A 15,147-nucleotide genomic window follows, 5' to 3' on the forward strand; every position below is an offset into this window, starting at 1 on the left:
GCACGAAACGAAAATTTTCATATTCGAAATAAAAAGAACAAAAGGTGAACTATTGTGTTATTACGACAATTGATTTCTGTTCGTGGTAAAAGGTGCGACTGGTGTTACTTTCTCCTTTGTTGAAAGTTCTAACTTAAATTGTATCAAACTTTATTTAAGTAGTGAATTGATTTTGAAATGTACATTGGGTGTGGTTACAATAGAACTTTTTTTGCTTTAGTGTTTCTGATAAATGCTCATTCTTTTGAAAAATACTACTTGAGTGGTTTCTTTATCATTTCAAATATTGAAACAACTAGATAATAATGTTCAATTCAAATATCATAATTAGCAATGAGCAAATAGAATTGTGGTGGTTTAATAGGCTTAGGTCGAAAAAAGGTTCCAGTTTAGAATACCTAGGGTTAGAGCACAAGGGACTCGAATCGAGGACAGTAGCGAGTATACATACATATTTTTTAATATGCCGATAAAAAAATTCAAGAAATGTTATCAAACCAGGATAATTTTGCTTAATTCGCAAAATCTGCATTTTTTAGTGTTGAATTCAAATTTCATTTTCTGTTTTAACATCAAAAAGTAAACATTTGATATTAAAGAAGTATGCACACTGGATTAGAAACAGTGTTGGGGAACAAGTTCAATCGTAAATTCTTTCAAAACCGAAACTTGTTTGCCTATGATACATCTTTCTCTTTGTATATAGACGCAAAGTATACACCAGTTCTGGATCAATGTCTTCTTTTAGTTGGATAATTAAGGGGGAAAAGCATTTCTATTGTGCTGTATTAAAGGTTTATTCGAGTATCATATCGATAGAGCAGTCCCGCCGGGCCAAATATCGCCAAGTGCCAAGTACAGTAACATGAGGGCCGTTTAGACGACAGGCGAAAAGACCGCATTCGGATCGAATCTGGATGAATCCGGATTAAAACCACCCAAGGCGATGGTACCTTTTTAGTCCGGATGCAACCACATTGATCCGGATCTTTTTGCGTTTACACGACGAAAAATTAATCCGGATTCGGGACGCATCCGGATTTTTTTCGCGTCGTCTAAACGGCCCTATTGTCAACAGGTTAGAGAATCGGATAATTAGTTCGATAGTTGTTTAATGCTTTTGAATGCACAATGCAGGCCTGCCTTTTTACTCGTATTACATGTACATCATTCTGAAACTGCATGGGTGGGTGGTTATATTGAGGAGCCTAGTCATACGAGTGAGGCTGCAGGGAGGCATTATTTCACATTCATTTCTGCATTGAAATGAAATATAAAAGCGTGATACCGAAGGCCACTATGGAATCACCTCCTGAGACAGATATAGTATTGATCCTTTCAACCACGACGTAGTTAAGATAATCAAAGTCAAATTCAAGTTAATCTATCTAGGTCTATGGGAAATGTTGAAATTTTTATCAGGTTTTTACCTTGAAGGTCAAGTAGATGAATTGACTCGGTCAACATCTCTGACAACAAGACCCAAATCGTGATATTTTGATAAAAGTCAAAGCAGAGGCTCTCGACCTTCATTCTCCTTATCTTAGGGACAGGACGTGACCAGCAGGAGGTCAGGGATTTCAAGACGGTGTGATCAAAGTTTAAAAGCATACTTTAAGTCAAGTCAACTTCGTTCGCGAATTTCAATTCATCTTTGAGAACTTTATCGGAGTGTTATGCAAATATGCTTTGATTACTTTGTAATCTTAATAACGGTTTTAGTTCATTTGTAATGTAGGTCATAGTACTACAAAGCATATAGACATTACACAAGTATACAACAGAGTCTGATTTATGACCAAAGAGTCGAACATATGAATGACACAATAGTGTTGTGTGTGGAAGATATATTTTAAACTTCGCCTAGAAATGGGAGAAAAAGAGCGTAAGGCTGACGTTACATAGACCTCATTCGTTCACTTCCCACATGTCACGTTCCCCTTAATGCGTTCGTTCCTCACTGAATGCATGCCACAAGGCCGTGCATTCACCGAGGAACGTTAAGTAAAGCTGGAACGTGACATGTGGGAAGTGAACGAATGAGGCCTATGTAACGTCAGCCTTATATCGCCAATATCAGACATTCACAGACTGATATTGTAGCACTTAATCGCCAACTGAAACTTGTGCGGGCGATAGATATCAAAATATAAAAAATATGAGATGTCGAGTGGAAGCAAAATACGACGAAGATGGGATTCGAACCCACGCGGGCAGAGCCCAATGGATTAGCAGTCCATCGCCTTAACCACTCGGCCACCTCGTCCTATGCGTTTGATCAAAAGCTGGCTTGCTTTTGTATGTACCTTAATCAGGCAATACAATTGACGACAAATGGTCCAGGTGGACAAATAAGGTGCCGCCTGCTTATGTTCACTAGCTCTTCTAATATCATCATGTCGATTTCACACTAAAATCGAGATTGATATGACTCAGGACAGAGATTTGGGGTAAATGTGGCACAATCGCGGTAAAGTTTGTCTACGTGGGACGAGCAAGCAAGGAAACGTGTCAGAGGACACCCTGCTTGTCCAGAGGACCAAACGTTAGTGTTTGACTTCCACTAATGAGGCCCGAGTCACTACAATGACACTAGATGAGCATGTTTGAAGGTTCAACATCATAAGTCAAAAGACAAATGTTTAAAGCGATTGTTTGAGGCAGGAAAGATTTCGCTCACACACGAGGATATTTGCCGACGAAGGCTGAAAAATTGTACTGTTTGTCCTCAGTTATTTCTGTTTGGTTCAATTTATCGACATGGTAGTAATCTTGTCATTAATGTTGGCCCTGGGCCACGCTAAACGGACTAGTTTACTTGATATTGTGCGCAATGAATGGCTAATGTTTGAAATGAAATTTATCGCAGTTGTCACAATTAGGGAGGCGAGGACGAGGGAAGGAGATGTCGATGCTTCGGTTTGGCGAACCGCCACAACACTCACATACCGCCCAAAACTGACCCATTATCATTCTGATGCTTAATCCAGCAGAATTTGATTTAATATCAGCGACAAAAGAAACTGGTGATATACACGAGTCGTTGGGGAGGACTTATCTAATTTTCTTGAGACGCTGCGTGAATTATGATGTATTTGATTAGAGTAAGACGTGGCTCTTCGGGGACGCTGTGTTTTTGTTTCCACTGCTTTAGCTGACGCTGTAACTGCGATTTATTAATGGTTCACAAATCGAGGGCGATGAGAGATGAATGGGAGAAATCTCTATCGGGTTTTCTGGCCATCAATCTCTCATAAGTTGCTCATTAGGGTGGCTATAGGGAGGGCATATGGCAAGCAGGAATAGGACGCGTACAGAGCGAGCGGCATTTGGCCAACGCCCGTACGTGACTTGGCATGCGATGGGGTCTTTATTGCTGGTCGCCTTTCACTCGCGAAGGCGCACAAATCTATTCAGGGTGTCGAAATCAGTGTTGAAGAATAACCGAAAATTCCGGGCCTGTTTTCTTTGAATTTTATGAATCTTGCGCAGATTGCTTTTGCGAGATTACCATGCTGATTTTGGTCGCATATCCCTCGCATCTGCTCTAAAGAAAGTTGAAGAAAGTTTACCCTCGTATAGTGAGTTATGTCACCGGTGTTTACATGAAGAAATTATGGGACCACGCCGAACAAAAGCGCTGATTATTGTCCCCAATTTAAGCCTGTGAGAACCGAATGCAAACCTTAATTATCTCTTTCAGTGTTTCTTTGCCAAGCTTTTTTTTGTCACGCGTCTTGCTAACTTTTGGCAGTCATGTTATCCCGATTTAATCTTACCAATATGGTGCGAGAGATTAGCAATCAAGCGTTAGCCAAGAATCAGACGAAAGACGTTGTGTGGGAAGTCGGAATATAGCAGCTTCGAGAATTGATGAAATTTATCATGAAGTGCCGATCATTTCCCGCAAAATTGGTTTTGAAAAGTGCCGACTGGTTATCTTTTATCATTTCAACCGACTTCTCCTTCTGACTGGAATACCGGCTGTTGATCAGTCTTGTTCTTTTTAAGTTCGATCATGAAAAGAATCATCAGTGATTGAATCAGTTGATATAGTTTTCGTTTTCTTTGTTTTTTATCTCAATGGTTTATTTTATTTAGAGAAAAAGCCACTTAGTTGACGGAGGCCAACCTTCCATGATCAAACATACCCTTCCTTCGTCAGCCACTCTCCTCGGCCTTGACCAATCAGAGGAACAAAAAAAACTGTCGTAAGGATTGCGACATTTTGTCAAAATCACAAAAAGGGCGTTGATGACCTCGAAGCGGGTACTAACAGCGCTGCTGAAACAGGTATCAGATGCCAGGTCACGAAGACCGACAAACCCTTCATCCCTTTTTAACAAGAAAATGCCCAGATCTTATGAAAGGATTTCTCGCTAACGATATTGTTATGAAATAGTCCGGAGAGGAGCTTGTAATGGCAGGCACACCTTGACTAGCGACATTGAGGACAATATTTGCTGTAGGTTTGGTGATCACGAGCAGGATAGGGGTAATTTATCCAGGTTAAACAAGAATTTGTTAAAGAACAAAGCAGTGTTCCTATTGCTAATCGGATAGCTCGTTTAAAAGACTTAAACTCATTGGACGGCAAAGAGAGAAAGGGACATTCACTGTTCTAAGTTAAACATGCTGAGCGTGGCTTGTGTTATCAGAGTAAGAACAATGTCAACTTCATGAAAATATATCATCCATCCCAATCCTCTGATGTGAGTCTGCCGTGTCTCAGGGTGATGTAGACCCCGGGTATAGACCTTCATGCCTCTTCTTTATCATTTGAAACGTATCTTTGGAGAACTTCATCGATAGCTCATTCAAGCATTTCCAAAAACACAATTGAGTGCAAACCCAAGAGAACGCGCCTCTACGTGAACTGATGACATCCCACAATGACTGAGGCAGCCAAGACGAGGTGGCCGAGTGGTTAAGGCGATGGACTGCTAATCCATTGGGCTCTGCCCGCGTGGGTTCGAATCCCATCCTCGTCGCATTTTGCCTAAGGACCTTTTTTACTGACCATAGGCAATTTAATGGGTGAATATGATGTATTTGGCTTCTGGTGTATCTTTTGATATAAGGTAAACATACTTGAAGTCTGCCAGGGAGACAACGTTGTACTTTCCATACACACAACTCTCATTTCATCATTTTCTAATCAGATGATGATAAATTGTGAAAAACCGTCAAAACATTTTACCCAGCCGCCTCCTTATTAAGTGATGAATTTTCCGACCTCCCTGCATTCTCACGCCGTTGGTTCTATGGCTTTACAATATGGGGACTGCGATGGAGTAATCTTGAAGAGGGAGGGAGCATTGGTGACTATGGGGCAGGTGCTGCGTGGAGTGGGGGAGGGCAAGCCAGGCTTAGGATAAGAGGCCACTCGTCGGGAAAGTATCAGTCGTGTGTTATGGACGCTTTATACCCGCTGTTGTAATAATGAAAGAAAATATTAGGGTTTTGTTAACAGATCTTCAGAAAGAAATACACTACGCTCGAATTTCTGTAATTTATTTCGAATCCCTTTAACTGTATGAAATGCACAATATTGCAAATTACATAAGAAACGTGGGAACGGGTTTAGTTTTAATAACTGCTTTTCAAGCTGGCACAATCCAATGCAAGAATTCAATGCATACTGTTAACTGTAACTAGCAACCTGGGGCAACAGCAACTTTTAAATGGCATATGGGTTGAATCGTCATGGACTTGTCTCCATTGTGTGAGAATTAACATGAAATCCCAACTTCTTCTAAGATTACATTTCGACCACAGTCAGATAGGCCTACACCAAAACCCGATCAAAAGCGCCCCAGTGTCTTGAATACACGAACAGGGACTTCTAGATTTCCCGACACGAAGATACCTGTCGCGGTGGTGTCTCCGGCGCCGGTCTCGCCCCACTTGTCCATAGCCACCCAGTTTACAAGTATGGATGGCCCGATGAAGTGGTTGTTAACTCGTCCAGCCCATGAATGAGAACAACTGGGTTTTGTACAAACGCCCCATAGCAAATGGCCTCTTCTGATATGAAGAGTCGTTAGAGACATAAAGGACTTTCAGAGGGGGCCGGACTGACTTCTTCACTCCGATGATGTCGTCTATTTTTTGACGAGTGTCGCTCTGACTCCCCCTCTGATGGCGAATTCAAACCTTTGTGTTCGCCTCACTCGTATTGTGCTCATGGTGGCACGGGCAGTCACAGAGTGACCCCGGAAGTCAAAATCTTCCGGGTTATTCTTGTAGCTATCATCTGGATTATTTTTGGCAGCAGTCGAATATATTTTTGGTAAAAATGACTTATCTTACGGCTGTGGGAATCTACCCCAGTTCTGAAAGAATGCAGTACTGATATCGCTACTGTTATCGTAATGTGTTCCTCACTCCTGCAAAGGCGAACACAATAGACTCTGTAACAATCGGCACCAAGAGGTAATATGCACTCCAACTGGCATCAACCCGTCACTGCCTAGCCAAGTGTCTAGGGCACGATGCGGCCTCCGGCTGAAGAGCATCACTGTCTCCTCAACCCTGCCACCGTACCGTACGTAATGAAATCACAGCATCATATACGCTGGTCCAGAATATGTCCCAACGCACTGTATTCTGATGTAGTAGCCATGTGCACAATGCGAAGCAAAGTTTTGAGTGACATGCTGCATTCTGGGATAATTTAGCAGGAGCTCTTGATGGGCCTCGATCGCTCTCCGCTGCGAGCTACGACGACAAGGAAAATTGGCAGTGCTAGACACGGCGTTCAAGAGGCCGTTATAATTAGTGCTTATTAAAATGTCGCTCATATTGAGTCCTCCTTGTATTGAGAGGAAATATATAGAACATATTGAATGTCGTGATTTCATACCACCGCTGTTTCGCCCACCATGCTGCTGCCGTCCAAACTTCAAAATGGAGTTAGTTTTGGCGACGATCACTGAGCAGGTATTGAGCAATGCCACCCATCTATCTGTCAACTTGCCCAAGACTACTGAGATTGCGAATTCCCAGGCATAATTAAACATTTTTTTCTCGGATATCCAATAAAACTCCACTTTGGGAACGCTCGTTTACAGTTGATATCAATTAGTTAACCAGTGAACTGGTCCGTCTTTTCTCCCGGTGATTTCCGCTTTTGAAGCAGTAAACGGTGTAAGATTACTCCGCCGAGATTCTAATGGCCGCCGTGATGAATTTGATTTCTGCCAGACAATCAGTCATTTAGGGAATGCATCTTCTATCATTAGGGGAGGATGATGATGGTACAATAGAGTCCACTCTGAGATGAGGTACAGCGTGTACAGAATTACTGTAGAGAATACCCTGAAGGAATACAATAGAATAGTACTTTAAGGTGGTGTTGCAGCGATTGAGATGGAACCAGTTATAAATGACCGTTGATGAATCTTGCAAGAAGACTCAACCAAATGAAGCCTGTGTACTAATTACACCATCAAAGTCAACAAACCTGTACCAGCATATTGAAGCAGCGGATTAAATTAACAACACTACAAACACGTGCCATAGAACGCTGGCTACGTTATTGAATTTTGCGAGCAGACGAAATTTTTAATATCCTGCTGGGAGCGGAGTGGTTGCGTGGAGCGGATCATCTGAGCGTCTTCATTTCCTCTTCCCGGGACAGGTGTAAACATGAAGATATTGCATTTTACCATCCGAGAAATAACCGAGATATCTCATGGCCAATATACCCAGAGATTCTCCCAGTTGAGGAAATAAAAGTTTAGCACTGGCGCCATATTGTAGTTTCAATCCCGGCATGCTTTGTAGTACCGGAAGCGGAAGTGAACATGTTGGGAGCCAGAAGCATGGTTCTTTCTTCAACAGTAAAAACTAACCTATTACGTTATGTTTCGGAACATTCTGTGGATTCCATTTTCGAGGCAAAAACATCTCAATCAGTTTGATTATGATATTGTAAGCTTACAGAAGCTTTCTTCTGTGGATGAAAGCACACATTTATGACCTTTCGTTTGGTTCTGCCTGTTACTCCTTGCAGACGACAGAGACACATCTTCCATTCCTGGCCGACGTCCGTATATTGGTCATTTGAGACCTGGTATTGTTAATCCTATTGAATGATAATTTGGTGAAAAAAGTCGGCCACTGCATGCCATTAGTTTGACCAGTTTGGTGTTGTTGTAATAATGACACAAAACCAATTAAGAAACAGACGACTGCATGATTAATTACACAATCTGGGTTTAGTTCTCATCCCAAACAGATAGCATTTGCGCGCCAATTAACAACCGGGCCTTGGTCAAACATCTTGGCCATTGAAAAAAGCATATTCGGAAGTAGAAAAGGTAAAATCACATTATTTATGTGGCTCCACGAGCTGTTCCTTTGACATTGACAACAGAGTTTGCCGAGACATCTAAGAGTCCACACCGGGATTTCGGGTCACCATCGCGGATGACCCTGATGTTTACTCCAACACCACACGCCCTATTCTTGTCATTGTTTACCCAAAGGAAACACTAATTAGCACACTGCGGCAACGGAAATTTTGAGTAATTTTTCTTTCTTGAAATGAATGTTTAATGTTAATCAGTCATGGGCGTCACACTGTGAAAACATCCCAAATGAGAAATGACAACTCGCATTCAACGGCTAAATAGTGATGCTACGCGATAGTCTGCGGCCGAATATAACCCAATGTTTGACATTTTTCTCCTGTGTCATTTTCATCTTTAATTTGGACATGCGTTCTGAATATTAATTCATTACCGCGGTGTTTTCTACGTCATGAATAGCTTGAGTTAATGGTAGTAATTAATTGATGTTTGCGGAACCCGCGGCAAGCTGTACCCTCTGAGGCTGTGAGGCGCGCCTGGGGATTCCTGTGATGGTTTACTGCTCCACACGGCAATAAATCCAACAGAAACCAAGCAATATTTCCAAATTGACTGATTATTTTATGGGCACAATATCAACGCCTGCCGATGACAATATCGCTTAACTGTGAATAAACACGAATAAACAATACTTGGTAATGAACTGCGTGAAACAAGAGTAGGATATATTGCCAGATATGTGATTTAGCTCCGCGTTAATGTTTCCTTCCATCATAACCGATGCAGTGATTGGGTCATCTGGGAGGACAGCGTTTACCAACACACTATCACATTGGCAAATAACAAAGCGCATCAGTGCTTGTAAACAAGGCTCGAACAAAAAAATGATAACATTACTGATATTGGTAATGGAATCTTTCCTAAGTTTGTAAAGTTCGGGTTCAGGGGTTTTCTTCAGGGTAATAATGATGTTGATAAAGGTAATAATGATAATGATAATGATAATAATCAATAATAAGATATGTACATGAGTGAATAAATAACAAAAAATCAAGAGAAAAAAAAGAAAAAAGTAGTGGATCCAAGGGGAATCGAACTCGCCAAGACCAGATCCAATGCCCAGCATTCTAACCGTTGAACAACCAAGGTTGTCATGTTAGAGTGGTGATTTTCGGTGATCTGAACCTTTTGTGTAATTTGAGAATTCGTTGTGGTTGATACTTTGCCAATGCCAGCAATGAATTAAGTCATCGCTGTTCCAAAACGGTAGTTTTGTACATGTATCAGAAACCACCCATTTCTCAAAAGGTACGGGCCTATAATGGCAAAACTTGTCATCAGTCTCAGGCAGAGTAGCACAGAGAGATCTTTTGAGGTCTCTTGTGTAGCCTCACAGTGTTGGAATAGCGACTAACAAATGGATGACCGCAGGTTCGCCATGAAAGACTTATTACGGTTTCCAAAACGATGGATTTATTTGGCTCACTTCGCTGGCGAAGCAAGGCCGAAATGCGATATTGCCTTAGCTACAGAAGTCCGGAAACACGATGGGGTCATCTAAATTGTTGACGAGAGATGCCATAACCTGATGGAATGATGAAAATAAACAGATGTGATGTAAACATGAAATTATATCAAGTAAACCAACATGTCAAATTAAAATTTATACGGACGAACAAATATTAGATTTGATCAGGAGATATTTCAATGTGCGTCCAGCCAATTAAAGAATCAATTATTCCGAAACAAATCAATGATATTCTTTCTCACCGGAGTTATCTAAATGACGATTTGAATCAACACATTGAGAGTCGTTGACACATCATAAGTTCAATTTGTTGACGACTCGTAAATACTTTTGAGAGGTAATAAACACATAATGATATTTGGATAAACTTTGAGATTATCGAGTGCATACAATGTACAGTTGTTGTACATACACTTATCACGAGTGTGTAATGTACCTATGCCTACAGTGCATTTTAACAATTAACACACTCCGTGTAAATCAATTCCGCAGAAAAGAATGTTCCAGTTTCCTTTGACATATTATATCAAAAACGCCTCCAAAGGTACATATTATTTGACCTGACATTTCAGGCCACAATCAATCGCAGCCAGACGATAACTAGGTCGAAAACAGATGGTTCACTGCCAACAAGACAGTCATATTGATTATTAGTTCAAATCTCAAGAAGGTGTTCCATGACAACTTTCAAATATTTTGGCTACGATCGATTCCCAAGAGGCAGAGTGATGGCCTTGACCTCGATTGGTGCCAAGGTCACAGCAAGAGGTCGTCTTTTTTTATAGCATTGTAGCATGGCGACAGGAGTCATACTGTGCGCACGCGCAATAACCTGTCTCTTACCCTCCTCAGACGGAGAAATAGCCTTGACATTGCTGGGCGTCTAGGTCACCGAAAGAGGTCGCTTTGTTTCATATCACTAAAAACAGTGCGTGCGGGATTCGGTTTAATTTCACTAAGAGGGGCTGTATAACTGTAGAGTTTTCTGTTAGTGTCCCTCTGGAGAAATCATATGATGATCCGGTCGTGATGGCAGACTCAGCGTCCCGCGTGCCAGGGGAGAGATGATGATCGTGTGATACGCGTCCCGGTACAATCACTGCATCCAGGGTATAATCAGGGTGATTGGTAACTCTTCGGAGGCAGATTAATGACGGATTAATGCAACAAGTTCAGTCACGGCATGATTGGAGTGGTTAGAGTCGCAGGAAGATAATTTTTAATCATCAATTTATCACATCAGTCGGAATCATCCGCTGGTGTATTGAGGTGCCCAGTCTGATATGACTTGTACTCCATATGCAACTCTAGTTTCCTCCTGACAACTTTATGGTCCTAAGTAAACTCGAAGCATTCAGAACTTCTGAAAGAGGCACATGGCAAGCGGTGAAAATAAGAATTTGTTATCATTTCCTTCCAAATCCGGTGAAAAAACCCAAGTCACCTTTGTGTTCATAGTGAAGCACTTTGAGCGACTGAAACCAGTTGGATTTTTAGCGCTATATAAGTCTCATTATAATTATTATTATGAATATATTGGGCTATGTCTATCAACTGTTTATTTTTGCTTACTGTACCAGCTTTTGTGCCAAAGTGCTGAATGCAGCCGGTGATGACAGTGGAACCTTCGATCAAAAGGTGGAGCTACAATACATTGCATGGCACATCTTTGATGACAATCTGAAAATCCTCGGGATACATCAGTCTGATGACTGCCACGGAACCATTAGATGGTTTGATGGGAACAATGCTGCAGAGCGGTTTAACAACAAACAAAATAAACACAAATGAATAAAAAATCCCTTTTGGGTATTATCAAAACTTGTATTTATTCCTTTTTGTTTGTAAGTGGTTATAAGCGCAAATTTGAACGAACGCACTCTATCACAACAAGAAGAAAAAGTGCGACGCTAAATGACGATTGCATCTTGGGGCGACATGTTTTTGGTGAACAACAATGTATATACATGCACCAGTCTTCTCTAATGCGGCTCTATCCCTAAAGACAATATATTATTGAAAAAAGAAACGAAAAAGACAAAAAATGGTAAATTTCATAGGATAGATATAAAATGAAAAATAAATCACGTATGTACTTGTAAACAACCCCTGGCATCCAGGTTATCAAACTCTAGGATTGATTCTGTTATTATACCTACTTTGAAAATTCAGCTTTTGTCAACTTTTCGGTATTACTGATGTGACGTATTCTTTCATGTGTCTAATGGGAAATTATGCCCACATGAATATCCTTGGGGAAGGGATTAGAAAACTCTATCCTTCAGGTCTGACAAATGTATGACATGCGGTTCTTATTTTGTTTATTTGTTGTCGAGATAAATTCTGCTAACAATTCGTAGCATCTTAAATATTCTTGTTAATTGCTTCGAGTAACTGTCTGTGACAATTGTCGTCAAAGAGCAGACGGCACTTGCTTGTTATTGTTATGAGGGAGACGCCGTATTTTTGTTTCCATCCTTTTGTCACAGCGTTCTAATGATACAATCGCAGACGACAGAAGGAGCCTTAAGTGTAAACAGCAGAACAACCATTTCAAAGAAGCAACTCAGGCAGAAATGAGTAACAACAACAACAACAATCAAAATGCAACATTTTTCAAAATTTTTATTGACTTTTCTAAGTTGTTTATTTACGTGAAAACATAGGCCTTAGCGTCAACATTTGTTGTTGGTTGCTGATATCAACAATGGTAAAATGATATAATTTTAGGATAAATAGTTTTGCGACAATGGGTAGAACGCCGCTTGAGAGAAGAGCGTTACGCGCTTGAAAGATTATTTTGAAATGTTGTTGGCGTAAAAGCTCGCGGCACGCTTTTAGTGGATATTCCTGCCAACCCCACCCCCGGCTGTATCCGAGCACCCACAGCCACTGCATCATTTATATTGTGAATATTATACATTTTCCGGGAGACTGCACATTATCAATCAACAAACACAAAAACAAATATGGAGCGATGAGGCTAAACGTCATAATCTCCGAACAAGACTTTCCATCCTGTTATTGGACACAAACAAACACGTTTCATGTTGTTGACTGAATCTTTATTGTTGGTTTTATATATGGATTAAGGTAATAAGTTCAGTGAATAATGATGTTCAGTCAAGCAGATATGCACCAAATAAATAGTAGTACTGTATTTGTTGTTGAAAACACCGTATGAGTAAACAATCACTGATGCCGCATGACAAGTAATAATCCCTCTTGACAAAGGACAACAATAGGGACATATGTACATGTACGTGTATGTGGGGTACCCTCCTTTCATCAGGATATAGAATATGGACACCAAATATCAAAAGCTTCCTTATTTTGGGTAGTTTTAAAGTCACCAAGTTGAGGTGGTGGAGTGTTTAAGACTTTGAGCTCCTCATGATATAGCACCTACACTCTTAAAATTAAAGAGTGTAGTGCGCCCTGAAAAGCTCAATGTCGAAACCACGTATCAATCCATCGATACATAAATTGCTCTTATCTTGCTGCTTTTGCTTAAGGTCACGATGCCGACTTTGTATTAAGGGCATGCAACGAATATACATGCACTTGATGTGACGCAATCTAATCACATTTTGTATGTTTTCTGTTTTAGTTCGTTTTTTGTGTTGTGCCAGTGAACTAGCCTTTTACTTCAATGTTTTTTGTGCGAAGTGAACACGAACAGGATTAGAAGTGTAGTTCCCAACTAGCAAACCTTTTAGAAGACTCAGTCAGATCACTCCGCTTAACTTTAATCAATCATCATCAGGCCGAGCTTCATAAAGTATGCGGGGGTAAACACCATTAATCTAACACAGTGACAGTCACTGCGCCATGAATCTTAATGACCTTTTCCGATATATCATTATGTACTGTGGGGCGAAGGGGGGGGGGGACGTTTCAAAGCTATTATTACAACAAATAAGCAGAGTAGGATTTCTAATTCTAAGGTTCCAAAGTTCTGATGAGAAGATATCCTTGTCGGAACGTTTAGGTACATTCTATATCAAAGCCCTTATGTGACGACCTCAAAGCAGTTAATTCGTGGACTTTTTTACAAAGTGACTATGATTCCCTTCACATCGGAGAAAGCTTTTCAAGGCTGATGCGCTAGATTCGTAAACGACTTCAAGCATATAACATGAAGACGAGGTGGCCGAGTGGTTAAGGCGATGGACTGCTAATCCATTGGGCTCTGCCCGCGTGGGTTCGAATCCCATCCTCGTCGTGTTGCTTCTTACGTTTTTTTCGGATCAGCTGCTATGCAATATTTTAATGAAATGAATACAACTTTTGATATTTTGAAATATATAGTTTTTTTTCTTCTACAAATAAGTGATATTTCAAACAATTTATACAGCATACTTCTACACAAAACTACGAGCAGACACTTAACCTGAACATGAAATGAAAGTGAAACACATCTTGTCGACACAATCATTATACACATTGACATTTTGCCGAGGATTTTTGAGCAAATATTTTCTTATTTGTAGAAATTTATCGAATCATGATTTATCGAGAGAACGTATTTCAAACATTCGGATGTTTTTACTGATTCAAGAAGAATGTTTGCACTGATCTCTACTGCAGAGGTGGTCCGAGGGTCAATCGCAACGACCCAGGTCAAAATATTTGAATTATTTGCAAATATTGTCTCAATTGATTTTCACTCTTCCGATAGATCTATAATTTTCAGCCAAGATAAATATATTTAATAAAATATCCTTTTGGTCCTTCGGTCGACATTTCCCGATTTGGGGTGAATATTTGGGGAGTAAAAACAATTTTGAGCAACACTTCATACATTTTGCCTCGTGTTTTGAAAAAAAATAATATGGTAAGACCTTTCTTATCGTCTTATAATATTCTGCATCAAACGAAATACAGACCTAGTACTGCCTCTCTATTCGTGGGAAGAGAATACTCTTTTCAAAAAATGAAAAAAAAATATTTTCGCTGAAAATTTCGGTTTCGCATGTTATTTCAATGGCAGGTCTTGTAAGGTTTTTCATGGTTTTCACCAATCTAATATTACAACATATTTCATGTCGAGACGTGCGCTAACCACCGCGGGCATGATTAGGGTATCCCTTACAGAACATTCTAATTGTGAAAAATGCTGTCATTTACCGCTTTTAAACAAATAACGCAATTCTCACGACTTCATTTGACCCCCAAATTCTCGGGTGACAAATAGCTTTCATGTTTACAAGTCCAACGAAAGCGTCCAAACCAGCACAGCAGAAGTATGCCTCACTGCCATGAAGATCAAATACCAAGTTCATCAGACAGATTTACCTCGTC

The 15,147-nt window shown here is 40.4% G+C and overlaps 3 non-coding genes across 3 annotated transcripts; 2 read left to right on the top strand and 1 right to left on the bottom strand.

Moving 5' to 3' along the window:
• Positions 1 to 2,184: 2,184 nt before the first annotated feature.
• Positions 2,185 to 2,266, bottom strand: Trnas-gcu (transfer RNA serine (anticodon GCU)). Its single transcript has one exon. It is a non-coding gene; the product is annotated as a tRNA-Ser (tRNA).
• A 2,643-nt stretch (positions 2,267 to 4,909) lies between these two features.
• Trnas-gcu (transfer RNA serine (anticodon GCU)) lies at positions 4,910 to 4,991 on the top strand. Its single transcript has one exon. It is a non-coding gene; the product is annotated as a tRNA-Ser (tRNA).
• Positions 4,992 to 13,986: 8,995 nt separating this feature from the next.
• On the top strand, positions 13,987 to 14,068 carry Trnas-gcu (transfer RNA serine (anticodon GCU)). Its single transcript has one exon. It is a non-coding gene; the product is annotated as a tRNA-Ser (tRNA).
• The last annotated feature ends 1,079 nt before the right edge of the window (positions 14,069 to 15,147 follow it).

This window comes from Lineus longissimus, chromosome 3 (assembly GCF_910592395.1).
Source record: "Lineus longissimus chromosome 3, tnLinLong1.2, whole genome shotgun sequence".
In the NCBI taxonomy this organism is placed as follows: domain Eukaryota; kingdom Metazoa; phylum Nemertea; class Pilidiophora; order Heteronemertea; family Lineidae; genus Lineus; species Lineus longissimus.